The sequence below is a fragment of the Pan paniscus genome, chromosome 6, assembly GCF_029289425.2.
Source record: "Pan paniscus chromosome 6, NHGRI_mPanPan1-v2.0_pri, whole genome shotgun sequence".
In the NCBI taxonomy this organism is placed as follows: Eukaryota; Metazoa; Chordata; class Mammalia; order Primates; family Hominidae; genus Pan; species Pan paniscus.
This window is the reverse complement of record NC_073255.2, coordinates 192,208,389-192,223,189: the sequence shown is the minus strand read 5'-3', so window position 1 is coordinate 192,223,189 and position 14,801 is coordinate 192,208,389.

Here is a 14,801-nt window from a genome sequence, read left to right as displayed (position 1 = left end):
GCCTGGGGCTAGGGGGAGCCGGGTCGGGGGCTGGGAGGAGCCGGGGTCCGTGGGCTGGGGGGACCCGGGGTCCCGGGGCTGGAGGGAGCCTTGGAGTTGGGGTCCCGGGGCTGGAGAGAGCGGTGGCTGGAGGGAGCCGTCCCCGCGCTGCCCTGGTGGAGTCCGCGCGCCCTCTGGTGGTCGCCTCGGGGAAACGCCGCGGGGCCGTAGCCGGCGGTCCGACAGCCCAGGTGAGCCCTTAAGGATTCAAGCGTCAGAGTCCCTTCAAACCGAGGGGCAGGTGACTACAGGCCACCTCCACCCACGGGAGCGTCAAGGAGGGGCAGCGAGGTGAGCACCAGGGGGTCACGCGCCTTCCTCTCCAGAGGGGTCAGTTCAGCCTCGGGGGGCTGGGGCCGGCCCGGAGAGGCCGCCCTGAGTCCGGGACCCGCAGGAGGCCTCAGCCAAAAACACAGAGGAAGGGGCGTGGGAGAGTGAGGGGATGGTGCCGGCCGTCAGCACAAGAGAGGAAAGAAACCGAAAAATCTGGAAATCAGGAAAAGTATTGGCTGAGGGCAGAGGGCAAAGGCCACCTCTGACATCTGACCCTGATAGCGACCGAGTCCCGAGCGTCCAGAGCTGTCCTGAGGGTTCCACGGGAAACCTCGTCCTGTCACCACGACTCCCTCTGTGCAGATGGAAGAGCGGGTCTCAGAGGGGGCGCAAGGTCTCGCGGGGAGCAGGGAGCGGCACAGACTTGGCCGGGGCCACCCACCCACTGCAGCAGCCCCTTCCCTCCGGCCCATCTTCTCTAGCTCCAGAAGCAGGTCTCAGGCTGAACTAACAGGTGTGCTAGGCGGTGAAGGCCAGGGCTCTGGGAGCGCGGAGGAGGGGATGGGACAGCCAGGCCGAGGGGCGCCGAGCCCTGGACAGAGGTGCATGGATAGAAACAGTGTTCGCTCTGAAACAGGGACTGGTGGTGTCCTCTCGTAGTCAAAGCCTGGGTGGAAAGCGTTCTAGGACATATGAGAACCCAGGTGAAGAGATGGAGCGTTTCTGCTGACCCTAAGGAACACTATTCTGGAATCCAGGTTGGTGAAACACAAAGGCTGCCCCATCACTAGCAAGTGCTTAGAGCCCGGGTCCCAGCCCAGGCAGGCGGCAACGCAAGGCCAGCATCAGGAGGACCCAGGGGCCGGGCCAAGGCTGGCCGTCCTGGGATAGGAGACCCTCCCCAGCACCACAGAAGGCCCCATTCTCTGGGTGGTGACCAGCTGCCCCAGGGATGCCCTGCCTTGAGGTTGGATCTGAAAAACCACCTCTTTCAGCTTTTTCTCCTTTGTCACAAAAAAAGTTTCAGAAATAAAAACCTACTGGAAGATTCCATATAACATGTACAGAAACCGTGTCAGGCTGAGTGTGCAGTAACCGTGTGGGATGACGGCCCACACACACCCGGGAGTACACCCTCACCGCAGCACCTACACACGTGTGTTACACCAAAGCCAGAGTTTGCCAAGAATATTTACCCTACACCGCAGTATCGTCTCTTTATTCAAGCCGGCGACTAATTGATTTCAGGACCCACTAGTGGGTTGTGAGAGCAATTTTAAAGTCCCTGCTCTGTGTCCAGGGCCACATCAAGAACGAAAGAAGGGAGTACTGAGGGAGCCCCAGCCCTGGATGCCCCTCCCTGGGGAGCACCTGCCCTGAACACCCGGCCAGCCAGGCAGAGTGGGGCAGAGGTGCAGCCCACCCTTCCAGGGCAGGTGAGCCACAGGCACCCCTCCCAAGACCCCTCAGCGAATGTGCCAACCCTGCCAACCTCTCCTCTGGTCACAGCTCCCTCTCTGTTCTAGACACTGGAAGTTTCCTTGCTCCACTGGGAGGGCTGTGAGCATACATGAGGGAAAGACCCCAGGAGAAGAGAAAAGAGAAGGAAAGAGAAGTGGCTGAGATGTACCCAGGACTTCCACGAGGTGGATTGGAGGAACGCTGCCCAGAGAACTGACCTCAGCCAAAAAAAAAAAAAAAAAATGAAAAAGGAAAAAAAAAGAGCTTGAAATCATCAGGCAATTATTACAACTGTGGAAAAAGATAAATGAATGTACAAAGCTCCCAGGCAATGCATCAAAACGGTCCAAGGCAGAGACAGATCATATGCAGCCCGCAGAGATCTCAGCTGTTGCTAAGATGAAGCATTGGCTGGAATTAGGCAGCACACCAACACGTGGTGGGGTTTCAGTAACTTTATTTATTTATATTTATATTTTTATTTTTTTGTTTGAGATGGAGTCTCACTCTGTTGCCCAGGCTGGAGTGCAGTGGCGCAATCTCAGCTCACTGCAACCTCTGCCTCCCAGGTTCAAACAATTCTCCTGCTTCAGCCTCCCAAATAACTGAGATTACAGGCACCTGCCACCATGCCCAGCTAATTTTTGTATTTTTAGTAGAGACGGGGTTTCGCCATGTTGGCCAGGCTGGTCCCGAACTCCTGACCTCAGATGATCCACCCACCTCGGCCTCCCAAAGTGTTGGGATTACAAGTGTGAGCCACCGTGCCTAGCCGGATTTCAGTAACTTAAAAAAATACAGGCAGATTTGTTCTATTTGCTATATTTTCCTAGTTCAATGTAAGGAACACACTTCCAGAGCACAAGACGATGAACTAATTTTAAAATGCACAGACCTAGGATCCCATCCAAGGCATCATAGGCCACTGTGGGTCTCTGGTCCTGCCCACACCCCCCTCCTGAGCCCCTCTCTCTCCCACCGACCGTCACATCCCCAGGCTGAGGTGCCCAGGCAGCCTTGGTGAACACCAACCAGGGCGAGGGCAAGGAGGCAGCTGTGAGATGGGGAGGTCTCAGCCACCTGCCTGGGCATGGTCGACAGAATGCCAGCTGACAACATGCCCCAACCCTGGCACCTCTTCCCAGTTCTGTAATTTAAAATAACTCCATGTGATCTCCCACACTGGGGCCACAGGCAGGGCAGGAGGTGGCCTTAGGTCCCCAGACACCTGCAGAGGCCCAAGCTGTCCCTGACCACCACAGCAGCAACGGTGACCCTCCCAGCAGGCGAGCGAAGCTATTTATAGGCAGAGTGCTGGTGTCAGTCCTCAAAGACTAGGTGTTCAGTCAAAAAAGACCCTTTTTAGGTCAGGGAAATGAGTTTTAAAATACTTCTGTCTGCAAGTGTGCCAGACAGAGGGTGGAGGCTTTCATTGTCTTGAGCAGCCCGGGGGAGCTTCCTCCAGTGGGACCTGCTAGACCAGGGCAGGCCTACCTACCTCCCACACCTGCCCCGGGCCCTGGCTGGGCACACCCAGTGGCTCTCCCTGCCACATTGTGTCTCACTGCCCAGCCCTACCAGCCTCTGGGGTGGGCTTTTACCGCTGGTCCTCCTGCCCCTCCTGCAGCCTGTGACCTTGGCCTCCACCAAGGAGCAGGTGTGTCCCTGGGGCCTCCCAAGAGAGACTGGGCTCTGGCCACTCTCTGTCCGTGCCGCAGAGACACAGATCAGCTGGCTGCCACCAGAGCCACTGGGGTGTCCAAGGGGATGGCTGTGTAGAGTGTGTGAATGTGTCCATGTATGAGTGCGAGTTTGAGTGTCTGTGTTTGCGTATGTGTGTCTGTGTGTGCATGCACGTGTGTGTGAATGTGCATATGTGTGTGGGCATGTGAAGTGCGTGTGTGTGAGTGTGCGTGTGAATGGTGTATATGAGTGTGTGAATGTATATGTCAGTGTATGAGTGTGTGAATGGTGTGTGTATCTGTGTGTCTGTTAGTGTGCATGTGTCTGTATGAATGTGTGAATGTGCATGTGTGTGAATGTGTGTGTATGTGTGTGAATGTGCACCTGCGTGTGAATGTGCGTGTGTGAATGTGAGTGTGCACGTGTGTGAATGTGCATGTGTGTCAATATGTGTGTGAATGTGTGAATGTGCACGTGTGTGAATGTGCGTGTGTGTGAATTGTGTGAATGTGTCTATGTGTGTGAATGTGCATGTGTGTGAATGTGAATTTGTGAATGTGCATGTGTGTGTGAATCTGCAAGTGTACGTGTGTGAATACGTGTGAATGTGCATGTGTGTCTAGATGTGTGTGGAAGTGCATATGTGTGTGTGGATGTGCATTTGTGTGTGTGTATGTGTGTGAATGTGAGTGTGCATATGTGTGTCTGAGTGTGAGTGTGCATCCTGTGCACGAGTGCATGAGAGAGAGGCACAGAGGGGCAGGGGATGAGGCACAGAGGGGCAGGGGATGAGGCACGAGGGGAGAAGGGCTGGGGACTGTTTTCAGGGCCAGCCTCACCCTGGGTTGGAATTGCATTCCCGACCACACCTCAATTCAGGGGCATCTAAAGCACTGAGCAGGACAGCGATAGCTTGGAATAGAAATCCTCTAGCCTAGGGGAGGAGAACATCTAACGCACATCTTAAACACCAAATCCCTCTCTGAGAAGATGGGAGGGCTCCTGGGACAGGGCCCGTGGGGCAAGTAGGGCACAGGAACTTGTGGGCTGGGTGTGGACACTCCTTCCCCAGGGCAAGAGGCAGAGCCGAGGAGGTTGGGTGAACGAACCGTGTTGGAGGACACAGGCCATGAAGAGAAGGGGGATCATGGAGAGAATGAGAGTGAGGCCACAGAGGGAGACAGAGAGAGAGGCCAAGAAGAGAGAGGGAGTGGGGCCACGGGGGGAGGGGGGAGAGAGAGAGAGAGGCCACGGGGAGAGAGAGGGAGAGAGAGAGTGGGGCCACAGAGAGACGGAGAGCAGGGCCAAGAAGAGAGGGAAGGATTATGGAGAGAGGGAGGGATTACAGAGAGAGGGAGGGATTACGGAGAGAGGGAGGGATTACGGAGAGGGGGGATTACGGAGAGAGGGGGGATTACGGAGAGGGGGGATTATGGAGAGAGGGAGGGATTATGGAGAGAGGGAGGGATTACGGAGAGAGGGAGGGATTATGGAGGGGGGATTATGGAGAGGGAGGGATTATGGAGAGAGGGGGGATTACAGAGAGGGGGGATTATGGAGAGACGGAGGGATTATGGAGAGATGGGGGATTACGGAGAGAGGGGGGATTACGGAGAGGGGGGATTATGGAGAGAGGGAGGGATTATGGAGAGAGGGAGGGATTACGGAGAGGGGGGATTATGGAGGGGGGATTATGGAGAGGGAGGGATTATGGAGAGAGGGGGGATTACGGAGAGGGGGGATTATGGAGAGAGGGAGGGATTATGGAGAGAGGGGGGATTACGGAGAGAGGGAGGGATTATGGAGGGGGGATTACGGAGAGGGAGGGATTATGGAGAGAGGGTGGGATTATGGAGAGAGGGAGAGAGAGCCGCCCATCTTCTTCCGTGGCTCAGTCATGGTGGAGCCTATCTGTGAAGGAACTTTTGATTCAAGCTGGCCCTATTCCAGGGGCTAAGGAAGATCTTAAAGAATTCCTCCTCTCTTCCCTGAAATTTCACAGGATCTCGTGTGTGGGTGGGGGAAGACAGATTCTTAACATGAAACACTTAGGGGGTGGGTTCTGTCTTTCCTTCGAGTTGTTCTGCCTCTCCGCTCATCCTATCACTGATGAAAGTAACTGGTTCTGAGCCCGCCTTCGCCTTTGACCTCCGGATGGTGCTGGCGGGTCTCCTCGGATCACAGACAAGGAAACCCAACTTTGAGAAGGTCAATGGTTTTCCACACTGCGCAGCTAAGGGAAGGAGCCGGGAAATGTTCTTCTTTGGCGCTCACGGTCTGCATGGTTCCTTGCACCGTCCCGACGAAGCCACAGCGGGGGACGCGGCCCAGAGGCTGTCATTCTTCCCAAACACCCTCCCTTTTGGGGGCCCATTCCGGCTTCCAGCTTTGCGCTCAGTCTTTCTCGCAAAGGGCAATGCCCACCTCTTTCCAGGTCTTTACATTCTACGTGACAGACACAGAGTTCAGGGCCAGCCCCGCAGTTCCGGGGGGATGAATGCTGAGAGGAAGAAGGGGGGAGGGAGTTCTGAGGACAGGACCGTATTTAGAGTTGCCATGCCTCGGGAGATGCTCGTTCTCCTAACCTGGGGTTCCCATGGGGGCAGAAGTCAATGTGTCTTTTTAAAAATTTGGCCATAAGTTACCAAAGCCTTTGCATTTGTGTGTATTCACTGACTCAGTAATTTTAATTAATTAGAATTTATACCAAGGAAATGATTATGGATTTGCACATGACATAGCCACTAGTATGTTTTCAACAGTGGTATTTATAGTGGAACAAATTGGGCAGCAGCCTAAATTACCATCACTGGGGAACTGATTAAGGAAATTAAGGCACATCCACATAAGGGATTGCTACTCAGTTATGTGAGGTGACACTGGGGAAGAATATTTAACCTCCTCAGCAAATATTTACCATACATTACGTGGTGACAAGAGCTGGTTCCATAACGCAGTGTACACCCTGGTCCACTTGGGCGTGTGTGTGTGTGTGTGTGTGCACGCGTGTGTGTGTGCAAGAACCCACTCTCTGGGCAACGCAATTACAAGTGACTTTGTTTTCGCCCTTTCCTCCTCTATATTTTCCAAATTTGTCTTAATGACAACTTAGCTCTTTGTAAGCAAAAATAAAACATTTTAATTTAAAAATGTTTAAGAAATGATTTGTTTTGTTTCTCCTTTCCTCTCTAAATCCATGCTGGTTTTTACCTGGTCACGAGAACATCCTGGAACAGCCACCAGGGAGCTGGCTGGGTGCACATTTGAGAGATTTGGGGCCTCTGCTTTTGCTATTGCTTCCAAAGCCAATGGTGTAGTTTTTTTGTTTTTGTTTTTGTTTTGAGGAATATCTGAAACGATAGTAAGTCTTCAACCTTTGATGGCAATGTTCACTTTTTAAGTAATCAGAGCCATTCAGAGAAGGATCTTGTGGACTGTGGGGTGAAAAAAGGACTAGGTGGACTGGCCATGAAGCCATGAGGTTTGCCTTCACGCCAAGCTCATCACTGGTGCCCCAAAAGGCCTTTCTCAAATATTCTCATCCATGGAAAAAGTGTACATTTTCCCAAGATGGCTCCATGGGGCTGGAGCCCCGGGTCCCAGATCTGCTGCAAGACCCGCGATGTCCCGGGCAAGCCAGGGCAGCTCTGCTGGCTCGGGACACACAAAGGCCAGGTGCTGGTGTCCTCGGGCGTTTTTTAGTCCTGCCATGGAGCCAGCTCTTTGCCACCAGAACTGCATGCTTCACGCAGACAAGGCTGGACTGTGCCGTCCGCTGCCGCGCAGCACTGTGTCCATCACCGCAGAAACGCCACACAGTGGCATTCAGTAAATATCAAGCTCACGAATGAGTGAATAAGAAACCGGTGGGAGGCCGGGGGCGGTGGCTCACACCTGTAATCCCAGCACTTTGGGAGGCTCAGGCGGGCGGATCACGAGGTCAGGAGATCGAGACCATCCTGGCTAACATGGTGAAACCCCGTCTCTACTAAAAATACAAAAACATTAGCCGGGCGTGGTGGCGGGCGCCTGTAGTCCCAGCTACTCGGGAGGCTGAGGCAGGAGAATGCTGTGAATCTGGGAGGCGGAGCTGGCAGTGAGCTGAGGTTACGCCACTGCACTCCAGCCTGGGTGACAGAGTGAGACTCCATCACAAAAACAAAACAAAACAAAACAAACAAACAAAAAAAAACAAAAAAAAACCCGATGAACAAATGCGGCAGCACCAGTGTCTCTGGGCGGGTTAAACACGCACAAGCCCAGGCGTCTGGGCACAGCCAGCACCGGGAAGCAAAGGCCGCCCAGCGGGTGCGAGAGCCCTGACCTGGACCGAGTCCTGCAGGCTCCGGCACAGCTTCTCCTCATGGGGTCTGGCCCAGCCGGTGGCATCTCTGGACCCCGCATCCACTTACAGAGGGATTCTGCCAGGAGCAGACTCAGGGAGGGGCTGCAGGGACTTCCTCGGGGTCATGGGAGGGGAGGCTGGCCGGCACCCATTATATCCCTTGGCTGCCTCAAGGCAAGCAGGACAGGCCCCAGAAAGGCCTGTTGGAACAGGAGAGGCTGCGTTTAGGCCTGCGCGGCTGCATGAAACAGGGAGACACTTGCCTTTCCCTCCCCCAGGGATGCCGAGGAGCAAGAGGCCACATGGGGAGGCACCTGGCACAGCCGAAGGGGGGCAGATGAATGCGGCAGGTGGAAGCCCTGGTCCTGCTCAGTTTTCTCTTGTCCTGAAAGGACGCTGGTGACCACGTGGGGACCCACACAACCTGGGTGGGATGCTGGGCAGGGTTACGGACATGGCCAGTGTGGCAAGCAGGGAGAAGGATGGGCTCCTCCCCAGGGCTGGGCTGCTCGTCGGGGGTGTGGGAGCGTGTTGGTGCTCAGGGGGTTCACTGTGTTCTCTTCCCGGTGCAAACGTGGCCTCAGGAAGACGGGGTTCACCCAGCGTTGCTCTGCGTCAGCCCCTTCCCTGGCTGTGACTCAGCCCCAACGGAATCAGGGCAAGAGCCAGTCGTGGACCAGAGGCCACGGGGGCTGGAGAGGGAGACGGCCCCCAGGCTGCGCGGCCGGCTGCGGTTGCTCATTGTCCAAGTGTGGATGGGGCTCGTCCTGGCCGACCGCGTCACTCAAAGCCCGCGGGGCCTGGTCCCTGTGCTGGAGCCCCATGGCCGTCCTTGCATCCCCGGCTAAGCAGCGGACCCTGCCCTCCCTGCCCTCCCTGCCCTCGCAGGCCCAAGGCCGATTGTCGCTTTGTTACTTCGCTGGGTGTGGTTTTGGTTGGAATTTTTTTTTTTTTTTTTTTTTTTTTTTTTTTTTTTTTTTTTTTTTTGAGACAGAGTCTCACTCTGTCGCCCAGGCTGGAGTGCAGTGGTGCGATCTCGGCTCACTGCAAGCTCCGCCTCCCGGGTTCACGCCATTCTCCTGCCTCAGCCTCCCAAGTAGCTGGGACCACAGGCGCCCGCCACCACGCCCGGCTAATTTTTTTTTTTTTTTTTTTTTTTTTGTATTTTTAGTAGAGATGGGGTTTCACCGTGTTAGCCAGGATGGTGTCGATCTCCTGACCTTGTGATCCGCCCTCCTCAGCCTCCCAAAGTGCTGGGATTACAGGCGTGAACCACCGCGCCAGGCCTTGGTTGGATTTTTAGCTGTCGATATGCTGAGGGCTCCGCCCGGGGAAACCTGAATACATTGCGAGGTTAAGAACAGAAGTGTGGGCCAGACACTCGCTGCTCCCACGGCCCGACCCTCTGGGTGGACACAGATGGTGTGAGCGGAGCCGGCATTGACGGTCCAGGCCCGAGGGTGGGGGAAACAGAGGAGACCCAGGTGGCTTCAATATCCTGGCTATCAGGAGCATAAGGCAAACTTTTCACATGAAACTGGAATGTGTGAAAACTCACTGTTTAAAAACACTAGCTGCTAATTCGTTCTTTCTTAACAAATTGTAATCCTCAAAGGGCCAGAGAGGAGAGGGCAGGCCCGGGGGACAGCTCTCCGTGGGTTTCTGGGCGTGTCCGGGAATAGGTGGGGCTGCTGTGGGGGAGCGAAGTGGGGAGAAGAGGGAAGAGAGAGAGGAGGGTCAGAGAGAAAGAGGGAGGGACAGAGGGAGTCTCTCCCTCTGTCCCTCCCTCTTTCTCTCTGACCCTCCTCCGCGAGGCAGGAAAGCCTCCCGCGGCGCACCCCTCACCCGCCCCTGGTGCTCGCTCCCACCAGGAACCGGCATCCCAGCCCCTTCGGATGTCGAGGCAGCACTGAGGAAAGGTCCCCAGCGTGTGTGCCAGGCGGGGGCCGTGGGCAGACAGAGCGCAGTCCTGGCCTGCAGCGGGCGGGCGGCGCGGCAGGGCCCGAGGCAGAGGCGGCCCGGGGGTCCCTTGCGCTGGGCCGTGGTCGGGAGCTCCCGGCAGAGATGCGCGCGCGGAGCCTCGCGGTCCGGGGAAGGGGTGCGGGGGTGCGCGGCGGCCCGGCCTCCTTTAGCCGCGGGCTCAGGCGGGGGCTGTCCCTGCGCTGCCTTCTGGGACCCTCGGGGCAGCCAGGCGGGCCCGGACCCCTTGCTCGGACGCAGCCAGCGGGAGGTCGCGCGGCGCTGGTGCGGGGACGCTGGGGGCGCAGGCCCGGGACGCCTCGGGGCTTACCTTGGGGCAGGGACAGAAGGACCGCCTGACGAGATAAGTTCCGCAAAAAAAACACAAAACGTTAACTGGAGAATCGCCCACGTCCTGAAATGCCTGATGCAGCCCCAACGCGTGGCCGTCAGGGAGGCTGTCTGGGGTCCTCAGGCAATGTAATATCCCTCCACAAATGGGGGCTTCGAGACAAGGAATTCACTGCGAATTGCTTTCGTGTCTTCATAAACCTTTTTTTTTTTTCCTTTTTTTGAGGCAGGGACTCACTGTTGCCCAAGCTGGAGTGACGTGACAGGATCTCTGCTCACTGCAACCTCCGCCTCCCCAGCTCAAGCGATCCTCCCACCTCAGCCTTCCCAGTAGCTGGGATTACAGGTGCCTGCCACCACACCCGGCTAATTTTTAAAAATTTTTTCTTCTTATTTTTTTTTTTTTTTTTTGCAGAGACAGGGTTTCTCCACATTGGATAAGCTGGTCTCAAACTCCTGACCTCAAGTGATGCGCCTGCCTCAGCCTCTCAAAGTGCTGGGATTACAGACGTGAACCACCGCGCGCGGCCTTGTGTTTCTTAATGTAGTATTTGGTTCACCAGTATTTTATTTAGGATTTTTTTTTGCATCAATATTCATAAACATTATCGGTTGGTCATCTTTTTTGTGCTCTCTCTTCCAGGTATAGATATAAACGATCTATTTGCTTCATTAAAAGGATGTGGAAATTTTCTCATTTTAAATGCTTTGGAACAATTTATGCAGCATAAGTTATATCTGGTCTCCAAACATTTAGTAGAATTCCTCTGTAACATGTGGGCCTTTCTGTGTGCCTAGTTTTTTGATCATTTTATTTTTTTCTGTAGAGATTGGCTGGTATGAGCTTTAGATCTCCACAGCAGTTGATACTGATACACTGTTTATCCTAAGAAATTGTCCATATCACATAGGTTTTTAAATTATCTGCAAAAAGATCTACAAAGTAGTCTTTTATTGCTTACAAAATCCCTTTTATGGGCAAAGAACTTGAATAGGTGTTTCTCCACAGAAGATAAACAAATGACCCACAAGCATATGAGAAGATGTTCAACCTCACTAACCATTAGGGAAATGTAACTCCAAATCACAATGAGACACCCCCTCACACTCATTAGGGTGGCTATGACACACACAAAAACAAAGAAACATAAAATAGCCCATGTTGGTGAAGATGTGGCGAAATGGAAGAAACCCTTGAGCACTGTTGGTGGGGATGTCAAATGTTGTGGCTGCGGTGGAAAAGAGGATGGCAGTTTCTCAAAAATTAAACATAGAACTGCCATGCGACCCAGCATTTCCACGCCCCCATACAGACACGGAAGAATTGGAAGCAGGCTCTTAAGAAGTGTGCACACTCATGTTCGTAACAGCATTCGTCATCGTCAAGCGTCCCGTGTCCACTGATGGATGAATGGGTAACAAATGCACTGTGTGTTTATAATGGAATATGACTCAGCCTTGAAAAGGAAGGGAATCCTGACACAGGCTGTCACATGATGGACCTTGAGGACATCGTGCCAAGTGAACCAGGCCAGTCACAAAAGGATAAGCACCATAGGATCCCAACCACATGAGGCACTTATTGTCGTCAAATTCAGAGGCAGAAAGTGGAGTGGGGGCGGGGGGTGCTGGGGGCTCGGGAAGGGGATGGGACTTTGTGTTTCATGGGGACAGAGTGTCAGTTCTGTAAGATGAAAAGGTTCTGGAGATGGATGGTTGGGACAGCTGTACAGCAGTGTGAACATATGTAATAAAACAGAACTGGACACTGACAGTTAAAATCATATATATTGATGTATAATTTTGATGCTACATGTTTTACATAATTTGATGTTACGTTTTACAATTTTAAAAAAGTCCTTTTTATCAATAGTAATTCTTGTGTTTCTTTTTATTTGTACATTTTTTTTTCTTAATTAGCTAGCGGTTTGTCTATTTCACTGATTTTTTTTTTTTCTAAGGAGTGGGATTTTAATCTATTAATTTTGTTAAATAAGCATTTTCCCTTGATTAAAGACTAATGGGAGATAAAATTTCAGGAAGCTTCACATGACATCATCTGAACGGCTGTCATCAGTGGCTCCCTGGCAAGGCTGGTGCCATCATCTCAGGGGCACGGCCATCCTGGGAAGCTGAGGCGAAGCCTGCCTTTGGTGACTGGGGTGCACATTGGCAATGTAAGGGCCAGGGAAGAAGCCGAAGCCAGGAGCAGCACTGGAAGGCACACGCCTGTCATCCCAGCACTTTGGGAGGCCAAGGCAGGCGGATCACTTGAGCTCAGGAGTTCAAGACCAGCCTGGGCAATGTGGTGAAACCCCATCTCTACAAAAAATACAAAAATTAGCCGGGTGTGGTGGTGCATGCCTGTAATCCTAGCTACTCGGGAGGCTGAGAGGGGAGGTTCTCTTGAGCCCAGGAGGTCAAGTCTGCAGTGAGTCAGGAATGCACCACTGCATTCCAGCCTGGGTGACAGAGAAAGAAAGACCCTGTCTCCAAAAAAATAAGGAGAACAAAACATGGTATCATTCTTCAGACACCATCCACAGGTGCTCTCCCTTGATGGTGAGAAAAAATTCTCTCCATTGTCAATTTTAGAGAAAAAACACGACTAGCATCTGAGATTGAAAACATCCAGGCTAGTTTTCAAAGCTGGGTGAAGAGCTTAGGTGCGGTTTTCATTACACCTCCTCAACAGCAGCTGTTGTTACTTGGAATCAGAGAAGTGCTCCTCTCCGTCTGGTCTGAAGGGCATCTGCCCAGTCCTCTAGTCGCCTGCAGTGGGTCGGGAGGTAGGGCTTTCTTTCTGGAGGGGTTTCCTCAGTGTCCAGCTCTGCAGCCTGGTGCGACGACATGTCCAGAATGCCCCACTGACTTTCCTGTCTGGATCGACGTCGGACCCTAGAGAACAGCCGCAAGGACCTCTGCCCTCTCGCTGCGGCCTGCAGGCAACACCAAAGGTCAGCAAGAAAGCTTCCTTTTTGAGCGTGAAGCTTCAAAACTGCCGTGCTTCTCATTTCTTTTAAGCACACAGCAACGAGCTGCACCTCAAGGTGTACAACACATGGCTCTGTGCTTCTGTTCCTAGAGCCACCAATTGTCAGTACTGTGTGTTTCCGACAGAACTCTTTTATCACTTACTTTTCCCTTCAGACGGGACTGTCACTCTTTCAAAACATGCAAATACATGTTTGAATAAGAAAAGGACCTGGCCGCACATGGTGGCTCACACCTGTAATCCAAGCACTTTGGGTGGCGAAGACAGGCAGATCATTTGGGGCCAGGAGTTCAAGACCAAACTGGACAACATGGCGAAACCCTGTCTCTACTAAAAATATTAAAAATTAGCTGAGCATGGTGGTGCACACCTGCGGTCCCAGCCACTGGGGAAGCTGAGGTGGGAGGATCAGCTGAGCCCAGGAAATCAGGGCTACATTGAGCTGTGATTGCACCACTGCACTCCAGGTGACACAAGGCAGAAACCAAGGGTGAGATTTCAGGACTCAGCGGCCATGTTTCAACAGGAATGATCAGTGCCACACACCTGAACCACTTCCAAACCTCCTGTGTCTGGGACGGGGACACCCCTGGGCCTGCCACAAATACACTGCCTCACATAATTGGTTGCACTAAATAAATACACACCAAGACCTCCAGCACGCCAGGCACTGCTCAGGGGGCAACTATGGGAAATAACAATACCTTCTTCAAAGGATCTACCACTCTTGAGTGTACCCGTAATTCAAAGAAAGCCCCATTTTCTCCCTGAAATGTCAAGGCGTTTTTTGCCCATGTTCTGCAGAGATCCCATTACCCAAAGTATAGGTTTTAAAAACAAGGAATGACTTATTCTTAACTATGGATTAAAGAGGAAGAAAACTGCTTTGGGCTCTAATCACATGGCATTTTCAGATTATGACTTAGGCTTAAAAATTCAATTAAATCGGATTTGAGAAATTCACCCAACACATTTCGCTTTTGTTACCTATTGCTTCCTCCTCCATTTCAATTTCCCAAATTTGCCTCTTCTCTTGCTTTCTTTCTTCCTTACTTAGGTCCAAACTAAGGCACTTTCCTTTTCATCCTTACGAGAACGGGGAAAATAGGGTGATAAAATGTATCTTTGAAAGCAGCCACCGTCTGCCCACTGCAGGCCACCCTGCTTGTGGAAGGCCCCCCGTTTGCGTTACGGAACCAGAGTGGAAACTGCAAGGTTTTATTAACATGGCTTCCAAATTACATACAATGTAGTTCAGTTTTTGGTATGAAATCACACAAATGAAACACACAACAGTACATTTTCTTGAAATGTACGTAGTTGAAACTACGTCACTAGAATTCACATGTGCATTACACAGAGGTGAAGAGCATGAAGAATGGCTGTGTGGCCCTCCCGCCCCTGCCTGGATGGCCTGCTTCCGGCCCTGGGGAGGGACAGCCACCGTGAGGCAGTGAGCCTGTGAAACCCGCTCTCAGGGATGAACACAGCTGGAACCTTGCATGTGCGCTCTTCCCGCATACCTAACAGTGCTTCCACGGCCACTGTGCTCTCCCCCAGGGTCCTGCCGGGTGGCTCTGTCAAGCCCTGCACACCGGCCTGGACCAGGGGGATGACAGAAAGGGTGCCACCATGTCCCAATCTGCTTTGGCTTTCACAGCCGCTGACCCACAGGCTGCCCCACGAAGAATGGGA